We start from the raw sequence: 13,636 nt of genomic DNA, 5'->3' as shown, positions 1-13,636 counted from the left end.
CCAGGCGGTGATGGTCTGTGGCGAGAAGCTATAATCTTAGATAATGAACCTCATGTGTGGTGGCTGGTTCGTGGTGATAATAAATTGCCTTTCTCTTTATTTGCGTAAAGCTTTGGAGGCTGATGATGCCCCCTTTGTATTCCGGTTGTTTTCTTTCGACTTGTGGTGTATAAAGTGTTCCAATGAAAAAGAAAAAAAACAAGAGAAGTCTATGAAGTGTATAAAATTTAACTAAATTGCCTAGCTTGTGGTATATTTTCTTTTAAAATCAAATCAATTTTCTATCAAGTCGGATTATATAGAGACTATCCTATCAGGTTAATCCGGTTAAAACCATGTTAAATTTAAATTAGTTTTTTTATTTAAAAAAACTCATTTTGTTTCCCCCCCATCATTTTAAGTCTTCGATCTTGCTACAATAATTTGGAACCTGAAACTAACAGTTGCCTTCATCTATTTTATAAATAACCAAAATAATTTTGAAAAATTAGGAAGCTTTAAATAATTTTGAAAAATTAGGAAGCTTTAAAATCTTCACTAGTGATGAGGCTGAAAAAGATTCTCAGAAAAGGAAAAAAATTATGGGTGTTTTTTATGGGATTATAAAAATAGATCCGGAAAATTTGGTGGACCGATATTATTTATTTACATGAAAAACATTTTGAATTATATTTTAAATTATAAAACTTAAAATAATATAGTGTTTGTACACATAATTAAAAGAATGAATTGTATTATTTATTCTTAATGTTTCTTAAACCTTGTTTTCTTGTATTACACTTGTGTTATATCTTGTATTGTGTAGAAACATGAAGTCAAGATGAGCTTTGAGACCTTAGCTCTAAATAGGTGAACTTCGTTTGTACAGAGTATTTTAAGTTAAATATATTAATAAATATCTAAGTTTTAATATATTTTATATAAATATTTCTATATATTTATAGAGATATTTATATATAATATATAAATATCCTATATATTTATGACATGAGCCTAAAAAAGTATTTTATATTTTGTTTGTATAGAGTTTATTATGAACTCTTTTCAAAGTTGGTTTTAGCTATAAAAGAGTTTTTGAAAAACATTAATAAAATGATTTTTTGGTTTATTTTTTATAGACAACATCAATTATAAAGTTAAAAGAATTTTTAGTAAAACATTAGAGAGTTTTTAATGTGCTGATAAAAGTAAATCCAAAAGATTTAGTGAACTAAAAATGCTTATAAGAAAAACACTCTAGCACTTAAGTCAATATAATATTTGTATAGATCACGGGGAAAGTGAGTTATATACTTTAGTCTTAAATGCTTGTTTAGAGATATGAAATCTAGAGAGGAGTTTTGAAACCTGAGCTAGATGAACTCTTTTTATATAATTTTTTTTAAAATAAATATATTTAAAAATATATAAATTTTAATATATTTTATATAAATATCTTATAAATATCCTAGTTTTTATATAAGATATTTATAAAAATATATATATTATATAAAACACCATATAGACACAATTGAACCCAGCTTAAGAATTAATATTACTCCGTAGTTTTTTTTATATATCATCAACTAGTCATTGATAAAGTTTTAAACTCATGGAGATGTGCCATCTGCAATTATATTCTTAATTCTGAATTTATCTTTATCTTTGTAAACCAAATTCTTAATGTCAAGTGTATGAACAAAAATCAGATTTTTTTATGTACTTGGGTTCATTATTATCACATTATATTTATAGAGAATTGTAAAAAGCATAGAGGGGATATTGTTTTATCAAGCACTGTGGACTCACAGCATTGCGGGTTTGTTATGTCCATGAGTTTGTTTGTTTTTTTTTCACTCTTTTTTCTTTGCCCTTCAAGGCCTAATTAGAGACTAATTTAGCTAAAATTGGTAAGGAGTGACAAAATTAAAAAATAAAAGACTAAAATGAAACACACAAAGTGTTCAACTAATTTTTTAATTGTTTTTTCATTACTTAAAGATGGGTGGCGTTTTTTATTTTTTTTCAAAATGTTCAATTTTGTCCTTATTTTTTACTAATTATAACAATTGGGTCCCTTTAATTTTTAAAGTTTCAATAAAAATCAATTTTCATCCAAAACTTTATTTTTTTTCTAAAGTTTTTGATTTGAGAGAGGAGAGAAAAAGTCACTGTATTTCAGCAATAAAAATAAAAAAATATTATTGACATTGATTTTGATCATCAAAATAGTTAATTTTTATGTTAAATGGTTCTATTTGATAAGAGAAGTTTAACTTAGGTGTCGTTTTACCTTCAAAGAGTCTAAAAAAAATATTTGAGCTTGGTAAGACTTTTGGTTATGAGTTGATTTTGGCTTTCAAGATATTTTTTAGAGTTTTTTAGATTATGGATGTGTTTATCAAGATATTTTGGAGCAAAAAAGGACCGGAAATAGAGTTTGGGGTAAAAAAACCTTTAGTCTTGATTTTTTGGGTACCATAAGGATTAAAGTCTAGGAAAAATCAAATGATATGTTATCTAATTTTTTTTCATAAAAATTGAGGAGAGCAACATTTCATCCCATCTATTTTCCATAAAAAAAGGGCCTAAGCATGTGGATCCTTAATAAATAGGGTAGGCTAGACTTAACAGTGCTTGATATTTTTATTTTTTTCTATATTGGTTTTTTTATTTATACCTTTTTTATATATTTTTTTTTCAAAATATTTTTTTTAAAATTTTATTTAAATTAATATCCCTTCTCTCTTTTATTTTATTTATTGAGCATATTTTAAATAAAGATTATTTTTTAGTTATTTTGTATACATCTAATTTTTGAAGAGATTATTCTAATTCATCTATATTTTTTTTTTTATGTTTTATATAAATAAAAAATAATTATTTTTAGATAATATTTTTAATATGTGTAACCTTATATAATATTGTTTCCCCTTGTATTTTATTCAATTTATAAGTATCGATTATCATTTGAATAAATAAAAAATTGATTTTGATAAATAAAATCATTAAATACGGTCAAACCAAATATCTTGATTTATATATATTTTTTTATTTTTTTTATTTTTGTCTTTATTTATCATTAATGATTTTTTATTTATTTATTAACACATATGATTCTCAATTTATTTAATTGCATATATGCATAAGCTTTTTGATTTATATTTAAAATTTTTTTATGTAAAAAAACACGTCAAAAAAGTTTTTATATATAATTTTTTTATATATTTTTTTAATATATAGTAAAACGTAGATCAAATAACTAACATCTTTTAAACATGGTTCATGTCCCTATGCTCGAAAAACACTTTCTTGGAATACTACGTGGCTAGACACTTTCTTGAAACAAGGGTTATCAAATTAGACTTGAGGGGTTCATAGAGCTTAATACGACAACATCCATGGATAGGTGGCTCCATGAGATATCATGAATATAACCTTCTATTTTAGGTTATATTGATATGAAATTTAAAAGGTTAAATTTAAATTTTATTAAGTTTATTATTTAAAATCAAGAATAAAATTATAAAAAAATAAAAAATTTAAAATTTAAAATTAATTAAGAGTTAAATTAAAAAAATTATAGTGAAGAATTAATTTGTAAAAGTGTCAAACCTTGAAAACTTAATTGGTTAAAATTAAAAATTAAATTAAAAAGAATTGAAAGATAATGATTAATTGAGAGTCAAATTATATAAATTTAAAATTAAGAATTAAAATGAGAAAAATACCAACATTTAAGGGTAATGTTGAAGTTTAGTAGGGAAAAAATTACACAAAATTAAAAATTTAAAACCAGTATAATTAAGAGAAATAAAAAACTGAAGAATTAAATTGAACAACACTATTTTGATTACTTTTAATATTTTTCTTCAATTTTGTTTAAAAAACTGCTGAAGAGGCTATTTTTTAAAAGTATTTAATATTTTATTTTTTTATTAAATTTGACAAGATATATATTAAGATGATAGGCTGGCATACACCTTAATATAGTTTTCTCCAGCTAATTGACACCGCTGACACTGCTGCTGCTCCAAAGTGGCCAATCCGAACAATTTTGGCCAACCCGGACAATTTTTTTTTGCATCTATTTTGACAATTTATTATTACACCTTTGAGCCATTGATTGGAATCCTTCGGATTCAAATTAAAAGCCAAGATTTAATATCAATAAATATAAAATATCTTTCTTCCACGCAGTATAAATATATAAATAGTGATGGATTCTATACCCTGACCGTCAAGAAATCTGAAAATAACCATTCCTGTCTTGCCTATCTCGCATATTTTTTTGCAAAACTACACCCATATAAGTCCACATAATCAATGTTATAACGGGAAGAGCAATAATACTTTCTAAAAAGATGAGTACGTACTTCTGCTTTGGCTGCATTTACGTCATCGTCGCTACTGTGGGATTTGATAGCTTCACTGAAAGCTGGGATATAATCATCATTTCTTCCATCTTCATGCAACCATCGTCCGCCAACCCGCTTTATTATTTGAATACGATGTGGAAGCACTGAAACACTCATGATAACAGGCTTTGTTGAAAATAGTGAGGGGTAAAATGTCCAGAAGCTACCTCTGGTTTCGTTCTTGATTGTAAGCTCATAAATTTTGAAGAGTTTGAACCTTACGAATAGACCAAAGCCGCATATCCGGTGCGCAGGAGGAGGTGAGGATATTTTGAATGAAAAGTTATCTACAAACTCGTCTGAATTAGCCATACATCCTCCTTTTCCTCCTCATAAAACCCGCTTAACTTCTTATCTTCAGCGTACAGGAGAACGTTGAATATGCTGTCCTTAAATTGCATCTGTTCCATTGAAGTAGAACTTATAAAATGAGCAAAGGCCCTTTTGGATTAATTCTAGCTTAATCCAATCTTATAACTGAACTAATTGATCACAACTATCACTTGCAGAAATCCGAGGGATTTGATTTGCAATTCTTGGCAGCGAATAACAACAAGACACACATAACGTAGCCAAATTGGATGGAAGCTCTGGGAGTGCCTGAAGTTTTTTGCATTTGTATAGATACAGGATACGGAGTGGGCTGAGATCCTTAATGCTTACGGGAAGAAAACAAATTGGAGTTTCGCTTAAATTTAGTTTTGTCAAGGAGCTTGGTAGTGAAAACGAGCTGAAAACCTGGAGGAAAAGAATAGCTTCAATGGAAGACATGTAACGTATGATGTACTTGCAATAATTCCGTCACTTTGAAGCAACCTGCGTCCCTGATGATGTTCTAACTCCACATTCAGGCTGTCAAGATCCGAGCAACCATGTAAAACAAGCTCGTGAAGTGAATTCAATCTACTCTCTTCTCCAGAAAGCTCCACCAGATTTTTACAATTATTCAGATTTAAGATTCGTTCATTTGAACCAAATTGATGCAGTCTTCAAGTATTAGCTTTTCAGGGCCTGGGAGACCTGAGAAGTATGGGTTTCTAATGAGATCATGTGAGTGACGGAGATCAAGAATGTTTAATTTTAAAAGAATGCAAAAATACATAAATGTAGTTGTTACAATTGAGAACGAGAGAGATGGCTATAGAGAGAGACCAGATACATACAAGTTCTTTTGATGATCATCATCTAGAGAGTGGTAACTTATTCCAGGAACATTTTGAACTTGACAATTAGGAATCACCGCCAATTCCTGCAATGCGCTTCCCCATAATGTTCTTCCTTTCCCTGATAACGAAGAACCAATAACACGAAGGGCTAATGGAAGTCCATTACAATGGTGCACTATTCTGCAAGCGTCCTCCACAAAACCTTCAACAGGGTAAGCTTGTCAATTTCTATGTGTTATTCTTCTCAACTGATATAATATCCTCGTCCATAGCAATTTTATATTTTTTTTATCCTTAATTGCATGTGACAAAATAAAAATATAATATTAAATCATTATCGATTGAATTAGTTATCTCATACAAGTCAAAAAAACTCCTTATCTTTCTTGATGGACTAGGTGGACAACCACTACTTAAACTTCCACTACAAAAAGAAGACAAATATAAAGTTGAGTTTATTGACGATTTTTTAGGTATAACAAGTTTTTAATAACCTTCATATCTCTCCTTTTCATCAAGAACTAGTAGAAAGTCATACTTTTCACTATTATTTACCTTCCAATTCCATCCTCCTCCTTCATCAAATTTGAAAACTTTACTAATCACCTTCTTTTCTTTATTAGGATTGTAAAGCTTATGCCCTTTAGACTTTTGATAATTTTTCATAAAGATCATCGTTTTATTTTTATCATCTAGCTTGGCTTTTATTTGATTATCTACATGAACATAGTCAATGTTTCTAAATAGCTTTAAGTTAGTATCACTTGACTTTCTTCCATTCTATGCCTTTTACAAAGTCATAAGGATACCTATTTAATAAGTAAACAACACAATCTAAAACGTCACTCAAAACTCATTTGGCATCTTCTTGGTTTTGAACAAGTTTTTCATCATGTTGAGTGTTGTAACTTTTTTTTTTACTTTTATTTTTTATATATTTTAAAAAAAATTACAAAAATCCTAAACAATATGTATTTGTAATAATTTTAATCATTTCATTATTTTATTTTTTATTTAATTTCTATGTGTGAAAACAATCTTGAAAATCATAAAAAAAAATGCAAAAATAGATGGAGTTTGAAATTAGATAAATAATCAAGCATCATAAGCTAAAAGAAGACTTGAGATTATTTGGGTCATATATGAGGTTTGAATTGAAAAGGACAGTGAAGAAAATAACTTAAATTAATTTAATTTGACTAAGATTAAATTATATTTGAAACTCAAGGTTGATTTAGGCATTGTTTATTTGAGGGAAAGTCTTTTCTTGAAAAGCACTTTCTAAACTTTCCTGTATTTGTTTATCATTAGAAAAGTGGATCAACGAAAAAAACTTTTCAGTCAACGAAAAACACTTTTCAGTTAAAGAAAAATTTGGCTTGATTTCCAAAAAAATATTTTCCTTTTATTTTAGGCGAAAAACACATTTTGAAAGTTGTGAAAAATTTAGAAATATTATATTATTTACTAATTATATCAAATTTGATCCTTAAATTTTTTATTGCTGTATATATTTTGTTTTGAATTCTTTTTTTCAATTTAATCTCTTAGAATTTAATTTTTATATTAATTTTGATCCTTATTTTTATAATTGTTATTTATTTTTTCTTTATCATTTTTAATTGATTTTTTATCTATCAAATTTGATCCTCATTATTTTGTTTGTTACTTATTTTATTTGAAATAATTCCTAAAATAATAATTATTATTATTTTAATTTCTTCATCTTTTATTTTTTGTATTTGTTAGATTTGATCTTTATTTATTTTATTTTAGATAATATATGAAATTATATTCTTTTCATTCTTATTCAACTTTTTAATTTATAAGATTTATTCTTAATTATTTTAATAAACTAGCAAAAAATATTAATAAGTTAATTTTCAGCTCATTTTCTATGACACAACCAAATACTGAAAAATATTTTTCAATTTATTTTTTTATTATACTACTGGACATCGAAAAATAATTCATTTTCCTGAAATTCGCTTTAAAAAAAAATACTTTTTAGCAAATAAATGAGGTCAAATTAGAATTTAATATAGAGCTTAATTGAAGAAAAAAATTAAAAATTAAAAATTAAATTGATCAAAATTATATAATTTTTGGAACCATTGTTAAATTTGAAAATTAATTTAATTAGGGATATAATTGAAAAGAGGATGGATTAGGGCAAATTAAATGAGATTGAAAAATATGGGATACAAAATCCTGAATCTTTATTTTAGTCCATTTCAATCCATTTGATTCAATTTAGTCCAATTTGATTAATTGATTTCAATCATATTAGTCTAATTGAATTAATTTGATTCAATTTAATCCCTAAATAATTAATGATTTCTTTCCTAATTGTCCAAAATCCTAGTTTCCAGTCGATTAACCAGCAAATTATAGCCAAAATTTATTGTCTATAATAAATTATTTAACAATCAAACCGATTCTGATCTTTCAAATCCAATAGCCCCAAATTGATTTCTTCAATCAATCCCCAAAATCCTAGCCTTTCCTCTCCATTTTTAACACCAGCACAAGCATGACAAAAAAAAAAAAAACCCATAGCCTTCACTGTCTGTCGACACCGTTCATGGTCTCAGGTTTCTGGAAAACACAACAGCTCAGCCCTTTTCCATTTACCCAAGACCAACACCCACCTTTCCTCCATAAAATCCACCAAAGTCAGCCCATTCTTCTTCCCTGAACAAAACCCCGACCACCAACGTCCAACCCAGTCACTCTCCATTCACCCAAAACAAACACCATCAGAGAAAGAACACTGAGAAAACCCAGTTCTTCCACCAGCACAATCAATTTCCCACAACCACCATCAACACAGCGGTGATCTTCCAGCCCACCTTCTCAAAACCGATCCCAATCTTCCCGCTCTTTCAACCACACCAGTCAATCAAACCCATCCTCTCTTCTACTCCCAATCAGCCACCATCACAATCCTTCTTCGCACTGTCCAAACAAAAATCAAAATCATTTACATCCTCTCAACCGTGAGCCCCCAGAAGCCTCCCCCCTCCCCCACGGTAGTGTTCAGCCCCTACCAGCCTTCCCTCTCAATTTGACCATCCCCCACCGAGAACCACTATAGTTAAGAACCAATTCTCCAACAACAATTGAATGGAATTGAATCATATAAAAATATAATAGTTCAAAAGAAAATTCCATTTCTTTATTTGAAGACAAGGACAAAGTGGGCCGGCTGGGCGTGACCAGCCCAATCTAACCTAGTTATACGGGCTATGTTTAATATTATTTATGAATTATGTTCATATTGCAGTTATTCGCAGAATAATATATATATATATATATATATATATATATATATTAGAATTTCACAACCCCTTATATAAATACACACACATATATAATATTTATAATTTTATCATTTAACATACACACCTTAAATATATATTAGATATTTTATTTTTTATTAAATAGTAAATAATAATTAGATAATAGATATCCTTATGCATATGGAAATCTATGAGATAATTTATGAATATTAATTTTTTTAATAGATAATAAATAGAATATAAATATTAAAATTTTTAACTAGTGATTACTCGAAGAAAAAATTTATTTATGAAGAATTGTTTTTTTTTCCTGTTAAAAAAAAATACCTACTACAGAAACGACGATAGCAAATATGATGGATTAATGTTAGCAAACTACTATAACAATTTATTTGCGAAGAATTTTTTTTTATTAAGTAATAATCAATTGATTACTAATAGATTAACTACTGGACCTACCAGATTGAACTACCTAATTTTCAATGCCTAGCTTGATACAAAATTGAATAAGACCACTCCACTACTCGAACACAACATGAAAAACCATGCAATCTCCTATCAATAAGATTTGTTTTCCTACAATCAAGATCAATTATATAAATATCTCATCAAGCCTTCTTTCTTCTCCATCAAACCATCCATATAAAAACCCTCTCAGCCCCGCCTCCTTCAATCGTTCCTGAGCTATAATATCTTGCTTGCTTAGAGTTTATGATACACACAACATGAAGTTCCTTAAGCTACTCTTTCTACTTGCTATGCTTATTTCATGTTTAGCCATTACTCTTTCTGCTACACCAACGAAAGCAGTTTCATTCCCTGACTTCGATTTCGAAGACAAGGAAAACTCTGACCATCTTCAGACGACTGAGAGCCAAGAAACAACTTCATCTCTGAGAGGGACAAACCGCTTTCTAGCCCAGACTCGGGCTTTCATGACATGTGACAAGCAGAACCCTAGGGTTTTTCATGTTCAGGGAGGCCCCGGTCCAGATTGCTGTAAGAAGATGTTTGTGAATGAAATTAATGACAGACTGGTTTATCTGTGGGAAGTGTGGTAAGAGGTGTAGGTACACAGAGATTTGTTGCGAAGGTCAGTTTGTGAACCCAATGTATAACATAAATCAACGTGAAGGTTGCAACAACAAGTGCAAGAAAGGGAGTGTATGTCAGTATGGGATGTGTAGTACTTATGCATAGAAATGCATGACGCCATTCATGCATGCGTGTTCAAATATATTCGATATATATGGGACCAAAAAATTAGAGATTTGTTTTATGTTAGTAACATAATATTTTGTGTCAGTAATGGTAGAATCATAGTTGTTAACTTGGATAAGTTCGGTATGTGGACTAATTTGGATAAAATAAAAAATTAGTCAGTGTAAACTCAATCAATTTGGATGAATCCGAACAAGATCTGATAGCTTTTTTAAAAAATATAATTTTTCTTTTTATTTTTTATTTTAAATATTTTTTAATTAGTTATTAATACATTTTAAAGTTTACTATATAAATACTAGAAAACTATTTTATTTTTTAAAAATAGAATTTGTAATCTTTTAGTAAATGAATTTTATATTCTCATGAAAAAATTATTTTTTAATATGGAATTTAAAACTTATATATATATATATATATATATATATAAATTCGAGTCTAATTCACTAAGAAGTTGTTATCTATATAATTGCTAGGCTACAACTAATTGAATAAATATGTATAATGGTGAAGAAAATAAGAAATTAATGCCATCTTGCTGCTTCTAATATTTAGGTACACTAGCTCGCTGTTCAATTTGACCTTCTCGTCTTCCATCTAAACTATTTTTCACATCAATTTGCGCAAGCCTGTTCGGTTAATAAAGAGAGATGATGATTACAATTAAGAGGGAAAAAGAAGAAGATGTACAGCCCAATTTTTTAGCAGCTAAGGTTTTTCTCCTTTTCCTTTAAAAAGATATATTTAGAATTCCTTATAAATTTTTAACAAAAACAAGAATAAATTCCTTCTATAATAGTAAAATATATAATTTTTCTATAATCCTTTTTCTTAGATAGAGATATATCATTATAAGATATTAACAAAACCTAGGCGTAAACACTGTAAAAAATGAGTGAAAATAATATTTACTATTAGATAGTGATATCTCATTATAATATATAGTACAATATTATTGATATGTTCATGTGAACAAAACCCATAACAGGAGGGTAAACACCGTATATTAAAAGTGAAAACACTTTCAAATTGGACGAGATTGATTCATCCAAGGGTGGCTATCACATCCGGACGCACTATCATTTAGTCAAACTTCATTTACTTGTCACCAGCCATGAAAATAAAACATAGACGCATTAAATAATGGTGCGTCTTTGGTCTCGTGTTATTCTAAGATTGATCTTGTTATCATCATCAACTATGCACAACTTATAAAATCCATTTTATAATGATTCAATGTTACTTTGATTCTCGATTCCAGATAATCCCAAACTGTAGCTGATAATCATATTGGTCATTTTATCATGGAATGAGCGCACACATGTAGTTTCAAGGCAATATAAACAGTCTTATCCTCCGCCAGGACGCCACAATCCCTAATTCCAAACATGATGCAACAACCGGAAGTCGCCGGAGTGGGGGTCCCCCAACCAGATCAACAACAACAACGCCAACAATAACAGCGGCAATGCATGATGCAGCAACAGCAACAATCGCAACCGGTTCCTTCTCCTGCTGGCTGGAATCCGCCGCCAGTTCCTCTTCCGACACAATAAGGGTCAGCCGCCGGAAGTGGGGGAGTTGGAGACGAGATTAAGTGGTTGTGGATCGGGGATTTGCAGCAGTGGATGGATGAGTATTATCTTCTTAGCATCTTCGCTGCCACTGGAGAGTTATTCGTAATAAGCAAACAGGTTATCCAGAGGGTTGTGGTTTTATTGACTTTGTAAGTCGTGCTGCAGCAGAGAGGATTTTGCAGGTATACAAAGGCACAACAATGCCAAATAGTGAGCAGGCTTTCCGGCTGAACTGGGCTACCCTTGGTGCTGGTGAGAGGCGCCAAGATGATGGGCCTGATTATACAGTTTTTGTTGGAGAACAGGCTGCTGATGCCAAAGATTACCTTCCACAAGAAACATTTAGAAATGTGAAACCATCTGTGAAATGTGCAAAAGTTGTTCCTGACAGGGTCACCGGACGTTCCAAGGGATATGGATTTATTAGGTTAGCAGATGAAAATGAACAAAGACGTCCATGGTTGAGACTGTTCTCTGAAACTTTTATTATACTATAGTCATTTATAACTATCCAATATTATTGATTAAAACAATTCTCTTGTTTTATTTTTTTCATAGTACGAGAATATGCATGATGATCATATCTTGTTGTTTGAAGATGGTGTTCGCGAGTTTGTTTTTTTTTTAATTTTAATTTTTTTTGTATTTTTGGTTAATGTAAAAAATAAATTTTAAAAAATAAAAAATATATTATTTTAATATATTTTACAGAAAAAATAATATCTATTACTGTCTCAAACACCCCCTGCATATTAGCTTCTTTAAGATATTTTATTTTCCTCTTTCCTTCTTTTTTATCAATTAAATATCTTATTCAAAAATTATAAAAATTATAATTTTTTACCATTTTTTACTATTGAAAGCACCTATTTTTATAAAAATTATAAAAATCAAGATTTCAAGTGCTTAACTAATTGTCAAATCAATCGAGATTTATTTTAAATATAATGTAGATAATATTATGGAGCGGTTAGAATCAATGCAAAAAAAATCAAATTATTCATGATTTGTAGATTGATTTAATTTGTTACAGCACTCTCTTGTTATATTCACAATATAAACAGGGTCATTTGAAATAATTTAACACTATTATTAATATATTTATCTCTTTTTTTTTTCTTTTTCTTTTCATGCTGTGTAAGTGGAAACATCCAAGAGGGGGCACATGTATAAAATATGAGAACCATCATGTGGGATTTTTCCATTTCGAGTAGAAGCACCACTTGGATGCAATGGTTAGAAAACTGTGAGCTACAGAAACTTCCACAATCTACATTATGATGACTTGTAGACGTGCAATTAATTAAGCATATAAAAGATGAGATGTTGAGGAGATTAGGTATATAACAAGGATATATACTTGCTTCCACTGGTATAAGCTTAATCAAATCACTCAAGCCTAAACCGTTGCCGAACGCTTGAGATGTAACTTGCAGCTCTGGCATCAATGCTTTCATCATTAGTTAGGAACTCGTCTTGACCATTATAAATGTTATGTGGATGATCCAGATTTCCGTCATTTTGTCTGCGCACAGAAGCAACTGATGAAGATCGGCTCGGATTGACTGAGCTATCATAATTCACAGTGGATGATGATGGATTGGATGCTTGATGCAGAGACATGACCAGCTTGACACTGCTGGTGAACCACCCTCTTTGCTTATAGTTTGCCTCCATTGATTCAAAAACAGCTCTTCTTTCTTCTTTCTGCAATATATATGTGTGTTTTAGTGGTGTAAATCCAGTATCAGAAGTGCTGGTATTTATAGCAGCGACTTGGTACAACTTGTTTCAAATGGATAATGATCGATCAAAAAATATCTTTTAGTAGCTACAGAATGCTAGCAATAGGATCTGGATCAGCAAGATAGTTGAAAATATGATCCACGATGATAATAACTTATCCTGCTTTGGGGGTGGCTGGAGATAACCCTCCAGATATGTGCCTATCCTTTTACTTGGGCACTTTACAG

General features: G+C 29.6%; 1 pseudogene; it reads left to right on the top strand.

Moving 5' to 3' along the window:
• Positions 1-11,474: 11,474 nt before the first annotated feature.
• LOC105125572 (polyadenylate-binding protein RBP45C-like) lies at positions 11,475-12,160 on the top strand (annotated as a pseudogene).
• Positions 12,161-13,636: the final 1,476 nt, after the last annotated feature.

This window comes from Populus euphratica, unplaced genomic scaffold (assembly GCF_000495115.2).
Source record: "Populus euphratica unplaced genomic scaffold, PopEup_1.0 scaffold22.1, whole genome shotgun sequence".
Lineage (NCBI taxonomy): Eukaryota > Viridiplantae > Streptophyta > Magnoliopsida > Malpighiales > Salicaceae > Populus > Populus euphratica.
The sequence above is the reverse complement of the archived record's forward strand: the minus strand, read 5'-3'. Positions and strand labels throughout refer to the sequence as shown.